This window comes from Schistocerca gregaria, unplaced genomic scaffold, assembly GCF_023897955.1.
Source record: "Schistocerca gregaria isolate iqSchGreg1 unplaced genomic scaffold, iqSchGreg1.2 ptg000451l, whole genome shotgun sequence".
Taxonomy (NCBI): domain Eukaryota; kingdom Metazoa; phylum Arthropoda; class Insecta; order Orthoptera; family Acrididae; genus Schistocerca; species Schistocerca gregaria.
This window is the reverse complement of record NW_026061871.1, coordinates 225,915-240,313: the sequence shown is the minus strand read 5'-3', so window position 1 is coordinate 240,313 and position 14,399 is coordinate 225,915. Positions and strand designations below refer to the sequence as shown.

The 14,399-nt window shown below is 49.3% G+C and overlaps 5 non-coding genes across 5 annotated transcripts; all 5 read right to left on the bottom strand.

Annotated features, from left to right (window-relative positions):
- Positions 1-2,096: 2,096 nt before the first annotated feature.
- Positions 2,097-2,170, bottom strand: Trnaa-agc (transfer RNA alanine (anticodon AGC)). The gene has a single exon. It is a non-coding gene; the product is annotated as a tRNA-Ala (tRNA).
- A 1,503-nt stretch (positions 2,171-3,673) lies between these two features.
- Trnaa-agc (transfer RNA alanine (anticodon AGC)) lies at positions 3,674-3,747 on the bottom strand. Its single transcript has one exon. It is a non-coding gene; the product is annotated as a tRNA-Ala (tRNA).
- A 1,503-nt stretch (positions 3,748-5,250) lies between these two features.
- Trnaa-agc (transfer RNA alanine (anticodon AGC)) lies at positions 5,251-5,324 on the bottom strand. Its single transcript has one exon. It is a non-coding gene; the product is annotated as a tRNA-Ala (tRNA).
- Positions 5,325-6,829: 1,505 nt separating this feature from the next.
- On the bottom strand, positions 6,830-6,903 carry Trnaa-agc (transfer RNA alanine (anticodon AGC)). Its single transcript has one exon. It is a non-coding gene; the product is annotated as a tRNA-Ala (tRNA).
- A 1,503-nt stretch (positions 6,904-8,406) lies between these two features.
- On the bottom strand, positions 8,407-8,480 carry Trnaa-agc (transfer RNA alanine (anticodon AGC)). Its single transcript has one exon. It is a non-coding gene; the product is annotated as a tRNA-Ala (tRNA).
- Between the last annotated feature and the right edge of the window lie 5,919 nt (positions 8,481-14,399).

Below are 14,399 nucleotides of genomic sequence, written 5' to 3'. Positions count from 1 at the left end.
TTATAGTTCGACGTCGCGCCAAAGCGAATGAGCACATTTCGCCTACGGCTTAGGCCGCTCTCCTAGTGTGGCTGCTCTGTGTCTGCAGGCAGCGAGGGGCTGCAAGCTTCCTGTGTTCGCACCTATATCACCTGTGCTTCCTTGTCAGAGACAGACTATCGCAAAACATACAACTCACTCCATGAATTGATTGCTACGGCATCTGTTATCAGCAGTCACAACCAGCAACACCAGTAGCAGCCGACTGCACGCAAAGAATGGGAACGTGCAGTGGGATTTACGTGAAATCGGCGCAAGGCAGATCTTTCCGACGTAGGCCTGAGAATCTTATGGGAACATTTGTACTGTTTCTAAATTAAGTGTAGGTGTGGGAGGAGGGTGCTTCCTGCGCACGAATAAAAGCACGCTCGCCAATTGTGGATGTTAATCGTTCGCTCGTATCTGCCTACACACCTCTGCTGGTTGGGAATTATTCCACTTACATGGCAAGGTGCGCATGTAGGTGTGTTAAAAATTCTGGAGGCGCTGGGTATCGATCACAGTACCTCTCGCACGCTGGGCGAGCGCTCTACCATCTGAGCTACGCCCACCCCCCCGTTAACTAGTAGTGCTACATACAGTCATATCAACGTCACAGACCCTTGCACTCCCATTATTCCGCAGACAAACCCTACTCTCTATGTATCAGTGAGGGTGTCTTTCAGGTTTCGTGCATTCTGTATCGAATCGTAGTTGGCCACAATGAAAGTGGCACGCATAACGTCGAAAATAGAGTTCAGACACCGCTCTGAGTAAGACGAACGTGTTGTCCACTCTCTAGACTTCAATGACGTTAAGCCGTGATACCTAAGACAGATCTGCACTCGATGACACCACGATAACAGCCGGTCCCCACACTTACATCTTGCTCTCCTTATGACAGTATGCATCATATCAGTCTGTGACGCTGGTTTTGCAACTTTTTGCGTGCGTTTATGTTCGCCGCGACCAACACTTACCATGTACTGACCACAAAACATGGAGGAGCCGGGGCTTGAAGCCGAGACCGTTCACACGCTAAGCGAACGATCTGTCAACTGAGCTACAGCTACACACACGACCAAGCCTGGCTATTCTCCATTCTTTGCGACTCTGATGTGCACGGACACGATGGTTGGTTGGTTTGTAGCGGCGAAGGTACCAGAATACAAAGGCGCGGACACGTTCATATACACAAGAGTTCCAAGTAGTTTCGATGCTCTGGTATTACGAATGCAAATTCCGTCTGTTTTGAACGTCTTAAATTGAAAGGGCGGTCACAAATTGGTCCATTTCACTCCTTGTCGACAATCACACAGCACCTGAGGTAACAAGCACATCTCGAGCCCCATTGTGCTCTCCATTGTTCATGCCAACTCAGTGCCTCGCTCTTTGCTACTGTGTAAAACTCTTGTCATCCAACTGCAAAACACTGGGACACAACAAGTTTCCGCGTCTCCATTGCACTGATCGTACTACGAAACGCTCCCCAAACTTGGCAATCACCCATGCTGATGACTTTTCCGACTTTACACGACGCTCACGCTAGTGACAGCCTTATTTATAGTTCGACGTCGCGCCAAAGCGAATGAGCACATTTCGCCTACGGCTTAGGCCGCTCTCCTAGTGTGGCTGCTCTGTGTCTGCAGGCAGCGAGGGGCTGCAAGCTTCCTGTGTTCGCACCTATATCACCTGTGCTTCCTTGTCAGAGACAGACTATCGCAAAACATACAACTCACTCCATGAATTGATTGCTACGGCATCTGTTATCAGCAGTCACAACCAGCAACACCAGTAGCAGCCGACTGCACGCAAAGAATGGGAACGTGCAGTGGGATTTACGTGAAATCGGCGCAAGGCAGATCTTTCCGACGTAGGCCTGAGAATCTTATGGGAACATTTGTACTGTTTCTAAATTAAGTGTAGGTGTGGGAGGAGGGTGCTTCCTGCGCACGAATAAAAGCACGCTCGCCAATTGTGGATGTTAATCGTTCGCTCGTATCTGCCTACACACCTCTGCTGGTTGGGAATTATTCCACTTACATGGCAAGGTGCGCATGTAGGTGTGTTAAAAATTCTGGAGGCGCTGGGTATCGATCCCAGTACCTCTCGCACGCTGGGCGAGCGCTCTACCATCTGAGCTACGCCCACCCCCCCGTTAACTAGTAGTGCTACATACAGTCATATCAACGTCACAGACCCTTGCACTCCCATTATTCCGCAGACAAACCCTACTCTCTATGTATCAGTGAGGGTGTCTTTCAGGTTTCGTGCATTCTGTATCGAATCGTAGTTGGCCACAATGAAAGTGGCACGCATAACGTCGAAAATAGAGTTCAGACACCGCTCTGAGTAAGACGAACGTGTTGTCCACTCTCTAGACTTCAATGACGTTAAGCCGTGATACCTAAGACAGATCTGCACTCGATGACACCACGATAACAGCCGGTCCCCACACTTACATCTTGCTCTCCTTATGACAGTATGCATCATATCAGTCTGTGACGCTGGTTTTGCAACTTTTTGCGTGCGTTTATGTTCGAAGCGACCAACACTTACCATGTACTGACCACAAAACATGGAGGAGCCGGGGCTTAAAGCCGAGACCGTTCACACGCTAAGCGAACGATCTGTCAACTGAGCTACAGCTACACACACGACCAAGCCTGGCTATTCTCCATTCTTTGCGACTGATGTGCACGGACACGATGGTTGGTTGGTTTGTAGCGGCGAAGGTACCAGAATACAAAGGCGCGGACACGTTCATATACACAAGAGTTCCAAGTAGTTTCGATGCTCTGGTATTACGAATGCAAATTCCGTCTGTTTTGAACGTCTTAAATTGAAAGGGCGGTCACAAATTGGTCCATTTCACTCCTTGTCGACAATCACACAGCACCTGAGGTAACAAGCACATCTCGAGCCCCATTGTGCTCTCCATTGTTCATGCCAACTCAGTGCCTCGCTCTTTGCTACTGTGTAAAACTCTTGTCATCCAACTGCAAAACACTGGGACACAACAAGTTTCCGCGTCTCCATTGCACTGATCGTACTACGAAACGCTCCCCAAACTTGGCAATCACCCATGCAGATGACTTTTCCGACTTTACACGACGCTCACGCTAGTGACAGCCTTATTTATAGTTCGACGTCGCGCCAAAGCGAATGAGCACATTTCGCCTACGGCTTAGGCCGCTCTCCTAGTGTGGCTGCTCTGTGTCTGCAGGCAGCGAGGGGCTGCAAGCTTCCTGTGTTCGCACCTATATCACCTGTGCTTCCTTGTCAGAGACAGACTATCGCAAAACATACAACTCACTCCATGAATTGATTGCTACGGCATCTGTTATCAGCAGTCACAACCAGCAACACCAGTAGCAGCCGACTGCACGCAAAGAATGGGAACGTGCAGTGGGATTTACGTGAAATCGGCGCAAGGCAGATCTTTCCGACGTAGGCCTGAGAATCTTATGGGAACATTTGTACTGTTTCTAAATTAAGTGTAGGTGTGGGAGGAGGGTGCTTCCTGCGCACGAATAAAAGCACGCTCGCCAATTGTGGATGTTAATCGTTCGCTCGTATCTGCCTACACACCTCTGCTGGTTGGGAATTATTCCACTTACATGGCAAGGTGCGCATGTAGGTGTGTTAAAAATTCTGGAGGCGCTGGGTATCGATCCCAGTACCTCTCGCACGCTGGGCGAGCGCTCTACCATCTGAGCTACGCCCACCCCCCCGTTAACTAGTAGTGCTACATACAGTCATATCAACGTCACAGACCCTTGCACTCCCATTATTCCGCAGACAAACCCTACTCTCTATGTATCAGTGAGGGTGTCTTTCAGGTTTCGTGCATTCTGTATCGAATCGTAGTTGGCCACAATGAAAGTGGCACGCATAACGTCGAAAATAGAGTTCAGACACCGCTCTGAGTAAGACGAACGTGTTGTCCACTCTCTAGACTTCAATGACGTTAAGCCGTGATACCTAAGACAGATCTGCACTCGATGACACCACGATAACAGCCGGTCCCCACACTTACATCTTGCTCTCCTTATGACAGTATGCATCATATCAGTCTGTGACGCTGGTTTTGCAACTTTTTGCGTGCGTTTATGTTCGAAGCGACCAACACTTACCATGTACTGACCACAAAACATGGAGGAGCCGGGGCTTAAAGCCGAGACCGTTCACACGCTAAGCGAACGATCTGTCAACTGAGCTACAGCTACACACACGACCAAGCCTGGCTATTCTCCATTCTTTGCGACTGATGTGCACGGACACGATGGTTGGTTGGTTTGTAGCGGCGAAGGTACCAGAATACAAAGGCGCGGACACGTTCATATACACAAGAGTTCCAAGTAGTTTCGATGCTCTGGTATTACGAATGCAAATTCCGTCTGTTTTGAACGTCTTAAATTGAAAGGGCGGTCACAAATTGGTCCATTTCACTCCTTGTCGACAATCACACAGCACCTGAGGTAACAAGCACATCTCGAGCCCCATTGTGCTCTCCATTGTTCATGCCAACTCAGTGCCTCGCTCTTTGCTACTGTGTAAAACTCTTGTCATCCAACTGCAAAACACTGGGACACAACAAGTTTCCGCGTCTCCATTGCACTGATCGTACTACGAAACGCTCCCCAAACTTGGCAATCACCCATGCAGATGACTTTTCCGACTTTACACGACGCTCACGCTAGTGACAGCCTTATTTATAGTTCGACGTCGCGCCAAAGCGAATGAGCACATTTCGCCTACGGCTTAGGCCGCTCTCCTAGTGTGGCTGCTCTGTGTCTGCAGGCAGCGAGGGGCTGCAAGCTTCCTGTGTTCGCACCTATATCACCTGTGCTTCCTTGTCAGAGACAGACTATCGCAAAACATACAACTCACTCCATGAATTGATTGCTACGGCATCTGTTATCAGCAGTCACAACCAGCAACACCAGTAGCAGCCGACTGCACGCAAAGAATGGGAACGTGCAGTGGGATTTACGTGAAATCGGCGCAAGGCAGATCTTTCCGACGTAGGCCTGAGAATCTTATGGGAACATTTGTACTGTTTCTAAATTAAGTGTAGGTGTGGGAGGAGGGTGCTTCCTGCGCACGAATAAAAGCACGCTCGCCAATTGTGGATGTTAATCGTTCGCTCGTATCTGCCTACACACCTCTGCTGGTTGGGAATTATTCCACTTACATGGCAAGGTGCGCATGTAGGTGTGTTAAAAATTCTGGAGGCGCTGGGTATCGATCCCAGTACCTCTCGCACGCTGGGCGAGCGCTCTACCATCTGAGCTACGCCCACCCCCCCGTTAACTAGTAGTGCTACATACAGTCATATCAACGTCACAGACCCTTGCACTCCCATTATTCCGCAGACAAACCCTACTCTCTATGTATCAGTGAGGGTGTCTTTCAGGTTTCGTGCATTCTGTATCGAATCGTAGTTGGCCACAATGAAAGTGGCACGCATAACGTCGAAAATAGAGTTCAGACACCGCTCTGAGTAAGACGAACGTGTTGTCCACTCTCTAGACTTCAATGACGTTAAGCCGTGATACCTAAGACAGATCTGCACTCGATGACACCACGGTAACAGCCGGTCCCCACACTTACATCTTGCTCTCCTTATGACAGTATGCATCATATCAGTCTGTGACGCTGGTTTTGCAACTTTTTGCGTGCGTTTATGTTCGCCGCGACCAACACTTACCATGTACTGACCACAAAACATGGAGGAGCCGGGGCTTGAAGCCGAGACCGTTCACACGCTAAGCGAACGATCTGTCAACTGAGCTACAGCTACACACACGACCAAGCCTGGCTATTCCCCATTCTTTGCGACTCTGATGTGCACGGACACGATGGTTGGTTGGTTTGTAGCGGCGAAGGTACCAGAATACAAAGGCGCGGACACGTTCATATACACAAGAGTTCCAAGTAGTTTCGATGCTCTGGTATTACGAATGCAAATTCCGTCTGTTTTGAACGTCTTAAATTGAAAGGGCGGTCACAAATTGGTCCATTTCACTCCTTGTCGACAATCACACAGCACCTGAGGTAACAAGCACATCTCGAGCCCCATTGTGCTCTCCATTGTTCATGCCAACTCAGTGCCTCGCTCTTTGCTACTGTGTAAAACTCTTGTCATCCAACTGCAAAACACTGGGACACAACAAGTTTCCGCGTCTCCATTGCACTGATCGTACTACGAAACGCTCCCCAAACTTGGCAATCACCCATGCAGATGACTTTTCCGACTTTACACGACGCTCACGCTAGTGACAGCCTTATTTATAGTTCGACGTCGCGCCAAAGCGAATGAGCACATTTCGCCTACGGCTTAGGCCGCTCTCCTAGTGTGGCTGCTCTGTGTCTGCAGGCAGCGAGGGGCTGCAAGCTTCCTGTGTTCGCACCTATATCACCTGTGCTTCCTTGTCAGAGACAGACTATCGCAAAACATACAACTCACTCCATGAATTGATTGCTACGGCATCTGTTATCAGCAGTCACAACCAGCAACACCAGTAGCAGCCGACTGCACGCAAAGAATGGGAACGTGCAGTGGGATTTACGTGAAATCGGCGCAAGGCAGATCTTTCCGACGTAGGCCTGAGAATCTTATGGGAACATTTGTACTGTTTCTAAATTAAGTGTAGGTGTGGGAGGAGGGTGCTTCCTGCGCACGAATAAAAGCACGCTCGCCAATTGTGGATGTTAATCGTTCGCTCGTATCTGCCTACACACCTCTGCTGGTTGGGAATTATTCCACTTACATGGCAAGGTGCGCATGTAGGTGTGTTAAAAATTCTGGAGGCGCTGGGTATCGATCCCAGTACCTCTCGCACGCTGGGCGAGCGCTCTACCATCTGAGCTACGCCCACCCCCCCGTTAACTAGTAGTGCTACATACAGTCATATCAACGTCACAGACCCTTGCACTCCCATTATTCCGCAGACAAACCCTACTCTCTATGTATCAGTGAGGGTGTCTTTCAGGTTTCGTGCATTCTGTATCGAATCGTAGTTGGCCACAATGAAAGTGGCACGCATAACGTCGAAAATAGAGTTCAGACACCGCTCTGAGTAAGACGAACGTGTTGTCCACTCTCTAGACTTCAATGACGTTAAGCCGTGATACCTAAGACAGATCTGCACTCGATGACACCACGATAACAGCCGGTCCCCACACTTACATCTTGCTCTCCTTATGACAGTATGCATCATATCAGTCTGTGACGCTGGTTTTGCAACTTTTTGCGTGCGTTTATGTTCGCCGCGACCAACACTTACCATGTACTGACCACAAAACATGGAGGAGCCGGGGCTTGAAGCCGAGACCGTTCACACGCTAAGCGAACGATCTGTCAACTGAGCTACAGCTACACACACGACCAAGCCTGGCTATTCTCCATTCTTTGCGACTGATGTGCACGGACACGATGGTTGGTTGGTTTGTAGCGGCGAAGGTACCAGAATACAAAGGCGCGGACACGTTCATATACACAAGAGTTCCAAGTAGTTTCGATGCTCTGGTATTACGAATGCAAATTCCGTCTGTTTTGAACGTCTTAAATTGAAAGGGCGGTCACAAATTGGTCCATTTCACTCCTTGTCGACAATCACACAGCACCTGAGGTAACAAGCACATCTCGAGCCCCATTGTGCTCTCCATTGTTCATGCCAACTCAGTGCCTCGCTCTTTGCTACTGTGTAAAACTCTTGTCATCCAACTGCAAAACACTGGGACACAACAAGTTTCCGCGTCTCCATTGCACTGATCGTACTACGAAACGCTCCCCAAACTTGGCAATCACCCATGCAGATGACTTTTCCGACTTTACACGACGCTCACGCTAGTGACAGCCTTATTTATAGTTCGACGTCGCGCCAAAGCGAATGAGCACATTTCGCCTACGGCTTAGGCCGCTCTCCTAGTGTGGCTGCTCTGTGTCTGCAGGCAGCGAGGGGCTGCAAGCTTCCTGTGTTCGCACCTATATCACCTGTGCTTCCTTGTCAGAGACAGACTATCGCAAAACATACAACTCACTCCATGAATTGATTGCTACGGCATCTGTTATCAGCAGTCACAACCAGCAACACCAGTAGCAGCCGACTGCACGCAAAGAATGGGAACGTGCAGTGGGATTTACGTGAAATCGGCGCAAGGCAGATCTTTCCGACGTAGGCCTGAGAATCTTATGGGAACATTTGTACTGTTTCTAAATTAAGTGTAGGTGTGGGAGGAGGGTGCTTCCTGCGCACGAATAAAAGCACGCTCGCCAATTGTGGATGTTAATCGTTCGCTCGTATCTGCCTACACACCTCTGCTGGTTGGGAATTATTCCACTTACATGGCAAGGTGCGCATGTAGGTGTGTTAAAAATTCTGGAGGCGCTGGGTATCGATCCCAGTACCTCTCGCACGCTGGGCGAGCGCTCTACCATCTGAGCTACGCCCACCCCCCCGTTAACTAGTAGTGCTACATACAGTCATAACAACGTCACAGACCCTTGCACTCCCATTATTCCGCAGACAAACCCTACTCTCTATGTATCAGTGAGGGTGTCTTTCAGGTTTCGTGCATTCTGTATCGAATCGTAGTTGGCCACAATGAAAGTGGCATGCATAACGTCGAAAATAGAGTTCAGACACCGCTCTGAGTAAGACGAACGTGTTGTCCACTCTCTAGACTTCAATGACGTTAAGCCGTGATACCTAAGACAGATCTGCACTCGATGACACCACGATAACAGCCGGTCCCCACACTTACATCTTGCTCTCCTTATGACAGTATACATCATATCAGTCTGTGACGCTGCTTTTGCAACTTTTTGCGTGCGTTTATGTTCGCCGCGACCAACACTTACCATGTACTGACCACAAAACATGGAGGAGCCGGGGCTTGAACCCGAGACCGTTCACACGCTAAGCGAACGATCTGTCAACTGAGCTACAGCTACACACACGACCAAGCCTGGCTATTCTCCATTCTTTGCGACTCTGATGTGCACGGACACGATGGTTGGTTGGTTTGTAGCGGCGAAGGTACCAGAATACAAAGGCGCGGACACGTTCATATACACAAGAGTTCCAAGTAGTTTCGATGCTCTGGTATTACGAATGCAAATTCCGTCTGTTTTGAACGTCTTAAATTGAAAGGGCGGTCACAAATTGGTCCATTTCACTCCTTGTCGACAATCACACAGCACCTGAGGTAACAAGCACATCTCGAGCCCCATTGTGCTCTCCATTGTTCATGCCAACTCAGTGCCTCGCTCTTTGCTACTGTGTAAAACTCTTGTCATCCAACTGCAAAACACTGGGACACAACAAGTTTCCGCGTCTCCATTGCACTGATCGTACTACGAAACGCTCCCCAAACTTGGCAATCACCCATGCAGATGACTTTTCCGACTTTACACGACGCTCACGCAACGCTCACGCATCGCTCACGCTAGTGACAGCCTTATTTATAGTTCGACGTCGCGCCAAAGCGAATGAGCACATTTCGCCTACGGCTTAGGCCGCTCTCCTAGTGTGGCTGCTCTGTGTCTGCAGGCAGCGAGGGGCTGCAAGCTTCCTGTGTTCGCACCTATATCACCTGTGCTTCCTTGTCAGAGACAGACTATCGCAAAACATACAACTCACTCCATGAATTGATTGCTACGGCATCTGTTATCAGCAGTCACAACCAGCAACACCAGTAGCAGCCGACTGCACGCAAAGAATGGGAACGTGCAGTGGGATTTACGTGAAATCGGCGCAAGGCAGATCTTTCCGACGTAAGCCTGAGAATCTTATGGGAACATTTGTACTGTTTCTAAATTAAGTGTAGGTGTGGGAGGAGGGTGCTTCCTGCGCACGAATAAAAGCACGCTCGCCAATTGTGGATGTTAATCGTTCGCTCGTATCTGCCTACACACCTCAGCTGGTTGGGAATTATTCCACTTGCATGGCAAGGTGCGCATGTAGGTGTGTTAAAAATTCTGGAGGCGCTGGGTATCGATCCCAGTACCTCTGGCACGCTAAGCGAGCGCTCTACCATCTGAGCTACGCCCACCCCCCCATTAACTAGTAGTGCTACATACAGTCATATCAACGTCACAGACCCTTGCACTCCCGTTATTCCGCAGACAAACCCTACTCTCTATGTATCAGTGAGGGTGTCTTTCAGGTTTCGTGCATTCTGTATCGAATCGTAGTTGGCCACAATGAAAGTGGCACGCATAACGTCGAAAATAGAGTTCAGACACCGCTCTGAGTAAGACGAACGTGTTGTCCACTCTCTAGACTTCAATGACGTTAAGCCGTGATACCTAAGACAGATCTGCACTCGATGACACCACGATAACAGCCGGTCCCCACACTTACATCTTGCTCTCCTTATGACAGTATACATCATATCAGTCTGTGACGCTGCTTTTGCAACTTTTTGCGTGCGTTTATGTTCGCCGCGACCAACACTTACCATGTACTGACCACAAAACATGGAGGAGCCGGGGCTTGAACCCGAGACCGTTCACACGCTAAGCGAACGATCTGTCAACTGAGCTACAGCTACACACACGACCAAGCCTGGCTATTCTCCATTCTTTGCGACTCTGATGTGCACGGACACGATGGTTGGTTGGTTTGTAGCGGCGAAGGTACCAGAATAAAAAGGCGCGGACACGTTCATATACACAAGAGTTCCAAGTAGTTTCGATGCTCTGGTATTACGAATGCAAATTCCGTCTGTTTTGAACGTCTTAAATTGAAAGGGCGGTCACAAATTGGTCCATTTCACTCCTTGTCCACAATCACACAGCACCTGAGGTAACAAGCACATCTCGAGCCCCATTGTGCTCTCCATTGTTCATGCCAACTCAGTGCCTCGCTCTTTGCTACTGTGTAAAACTCTTGTCATCCAACTGCAAAACACTGGGACACAACAAGTTTCCGCGTCTCCATTGCACTGATCGTACTACGAAACGCTCCCCAAACTTGGCAATCACCCATGCAGATGACTTTTCCGACTTTACACGACGCTCACGCATCGCTCACGCTAGTGACAGCCTTATTTATAGTTCGACGTCGCGCCAAAGCGAATGAGCACATTTCGCCTACGGCTTAGGCCGCTCTCCTAGTGTGGCTGCTCTGTGTCTGCAGGCAGCGAGGGGCTGCAAGCTTCCTGTGTTCGCACCTATATCACCTGTGCTTCCTTGTCAGAGACAGACTATCGCAAAACATACAACTCACTCCATGAATTGATTGCTACGGCATCTGTTATCAGCAGTCACAACCAGCAACACCAGTAGCAGCCGACTGCACTCACAGAATGGGAACGTGCAGTGGGATTTACGTGAAATCGGCGCAAGGCAGATCTTTCCGACGTAAGCCTGAGAATCTTATGGGAACATTTGTACTGTTTCTAAATTAAGTGTAGGTGTGGGAGGAGGGTGCTTCCTGCGCACGAATAAAAGCACGCTCGCCAATTGTGGATGTTAATCGTTCGCTCGTATCTGCCTACACACCTCTGCTGGTTGGGAATTATTCCACTTGCATGGCAAGGTGCGCATGTAGGTGTGTTAAAAATTCTGGAGGCGCTGGGTATCGATCCCAGTACCTCTGGCACGCTAAGCGAGCGCTCTACCATATGAGCTACGCCCACCCCCCCATTAACTAGTAGTGCTACATACAGTCATATCAACGTCACAGACCCTTGCACTCCCGTTATTCCGCAGACAAACCCTACTCTCTATGTATCAGTGAGGGTGTCTTTCAGGTTTCGTGCATTCTGTATCGAATCGTAGTTGGCCACAATGAAAGTGGCACGCATAACGTCGAAAATAGAGTTCAGACACCGCTCTGAGTAAGACGAACGTGTTGTCCACTCTCTTGACTTCAATGACGTTAAGCCGTGATACCTAAGACAGATCTGCACTCGATGACACCACGATAACAGCCGGTCCCCACACTTACATCTTGCTCTCCTTATGACAGTATACATCATATCAGTCTGTGACGCTGCTTTTGCAACTTTTTGCGTGCGTTTATGTTCGCCGCGACCAACACTTACCATGTACTGACCACAAAACATGGAGGAGCCGGGGCTTGAACCCGAGACCGTTCACACGCTAAGCGAACGATCTGTCAACTGAGCTACAGCTACACACACGACCAAGCCTGGCTATTCTCCATTCTTTGCGACTCTGATGTGCACGGACACGATGGTTGGTTGATTGTAGCGGCGAAGGTACCAGAATACAAAGGCGCGGACACGTTCATATACACAAGAGTTCCAAGTAGTTTCGATGCTCTGGTATTACGAATGCAAATTCCGTCTGTTTTGAACGTCTTAAATTGAAAGGGCGGTCACAAATTGGTCCATTTCACTCCTTGTCGACAATCACACAGCACCTGAGGTAACAAGCACATCTCGAGCCCCATTGTGCTCTCCATTGTTCATGCCAACTCAGTGCCTCGCTCTTTGCTACTGTGTAAAACTCTTGTCATCCAACTGCAAAACACTGGGACACAACAAGTTTCCGCGTCTCCATTGCACTGATCGTACTACGAAACGCTCCCCAAACTTGGCAATCACCCATGCAGATGACTTTTCCGACTTTACACGACGCTCACGCATCGCTCACGCTAGTGACAGCCTTATTTATAGTTCGACGTCGCGCCAAAGCGAATGAGCACATTTCGCCTACGGCTTAGGCCGCTCTCCTAGTGTGGCTGCTCTGTGTCTGCAGGCAGCGAGGGGCTGCAAGCTTCCTGTGTTCGCACCTATATCACCTGTGCTTCCTTGTCAGAGACAGACTATCGCAAAACATACAACTCACTCCATGAATTGATTGCTACGGCATCTGTTATCAGCAGTCACAACCAGCAACACCAGTAGCAGCCGACTGCACGCAAAGAATGGGAACGTGCAGTGGGATTTACGTGAAATCGGCGCAAGGCAGATCTTTCCGACGTAAGCCTGAGAATCTTATGGGAACATTTGTACTGTTTCTAAATTAAGTGTAGGTGTGGGAGGAGGGTGCTTCCTGCGCACGAATAAAAGCACGCTCGCCAATTGTGGATGTTAATCGTTCGCTCGTATCTGCCTACACACCTCTGCTGGTTGGGAATTATTCCACTTGCATGGCAAGGTGCGCATGTAGGTGTGTTAAAAATTCTGGAGGCGCTGGGTATCGATCCCAGTACCTCTGGCACGCTAAGCGAGCGCTCTACCATATGAGCTACGCCCACCCCCCCATTAACTAGTAGTGCTACATACAGTCATATCAACGTCACAGACCCTTGCACTCCCGTTATTCCGCAGACAAACCCTACTCTCTATGTATCAGTGAGGGTGTCTTTCAGGTTTCGTGCATTCTGTATCGAATCGTAGTTGGCCACAATGAAAGTGGCACGCATAACGTCGAAAATAGAGTTCAGACACCGCTCTGAGTAAGACGAACGTGTTGTCCACTCTCTAGACTTCAATGACGTTAAGCCGTGATACCTAAGACAGATCTGCACTCGATGACACCACGATAACAGCCGGTCCCCACACTTACATCTTGCTCTCCTTATGACAGTATACATCATATCAGTCTGTGACGCTGCTTTTGCAACTTTTTGCGTGCGTTTATGTTCGCCGCGACCAACACTTACCATGTACTGACCACAAAACATGGAGGAGCCGGGGCTTGAACCCGAGACCGTTCACACGCTAAGCGAACGATCTGTCAACTGAGCTACAGCTACACACACGACCAAGCCTGGCTATTCTCCATTCTTTGCGACTCTGATGTGCACGGACACGATGGTTGGTTGGTTTGTAGCGGCGAAGGTACCAGAATAAAAAGGCGCGGACACGTTCATATACACAAGAGTTCCAAGTAGTTTCGATGCTCTGGTATTACGAATGCAAATTCCGTCTGTTTTGAACGTCTTAAATTGAAAGGGCGGTCACAAATTGGTCCATTTCACTCCTTGTCCACAATCACACAGCACCTGAGGTAACAAGCACATCTCGAGCCCCATTGTGCTCTCCATTGTTCATGCCAACTCAGTGCCTCGCTCTTTGCTACTGTGTAAAACTCTTGTCATCCAACTGCAAAACACTGGGACACAACAAGTTTCCGCGTCTCCATTGCACTGATCGTACTACGAAACGCTCCCCAAACTTGGCAATCACCCATGCAGATGACTTTTCCGACTTTACACGACGCTCACGCATCGCTCACGCTAGTGACAGCCTTATTTATAGTTCGACGTCGCGCCAAAGCGAATGAGCACATTTCGCCTACGGCTTAGGCCGCTCTCCTAGTGTGGCTGCTCTGTGTCTGCAGGCAGCGAGGGGCTGCAAGCTTCCTGTGTTCGCACCTATATCACCTGTGCTTC